Consider the following 593-nt stretch of genomic DNA (forward strand, 5'->3'; position numbering starts at 1 on the left):
TTTCAGAGGTTAAACTCCCTTAGGTTCAATTCCTGGTACAAAAAAAAATATCAGTATGATACTTCATCATAAATAAATTTCAAAAAATCAGAAAAGTACAAAAATAAAGGTTAACCACTTGAAATTCTACAGTTCAGAACTATTGTTTACATTTGAGGAAATATTTTTCCAGAAGTTTCTGTTTTACAAAGTATGCAAAATTATGTATAAGTGGTATAATAGCATACTTTTAGTGAAATATTATATAATAAAATATTTTCCTGTCAATGAATATAGTATGCATAGCAGTTTGTTTGTTTGTTTGTTTGTTTTTTGCGGTGCTGGGGATTGAACCCAGGGCCTTGTGCTTGCAAGGCAAGCACTCTACCAACTGAGCTACATCCCCAGCCCCCTGTATAGTAGTTTTTAATAACTACATAATAGTCCATTGTATAAATGTATTATAATTCATTTAACCAATTTGCAAGACATGTCCATTTTGGTTGTTTCTAACTTTTTTTCATCATAAATAAGAATTATATTTCTGTGTACCTGTCCAACTATTCTCTCAGAGTAAATACAACAGAAATTGCTGAATAAACATAAGGACGATA

General features: G+C 30.4%; 1 non-coding gene across 1 annotated transcript; it reads right to left on the bottom strand.

Moving 5' to 3' along the window:
• Nucleotides 1–312: 312 nt before the first annotated feature.
• Trnaa-ugc (transfer RNA alanine (anticodon UGC)) lies at nucleotides 313–386 on the bottom strand. The gene has a single exon. It is a non-coding gene; the product is annotated as a tRNA-Ala (tRNA).
• Between the last annotated feature and the right edge of the window lie 207 nt (nucleotides 387–593).

This window comes from Sciurus carolinensis, chromosome 2, assembly GCF_902686445.1.
Source record: "Sciurus carolinensis chromosome 2, mSciCar1.2, whole genome shotgun sequence".
Lineage (NCBI taxonomy): Eukaryota > Metazoa > Chordata > Mammalia > Rodentia > Sciuridae > Sciurus > Sciurus carolinensis.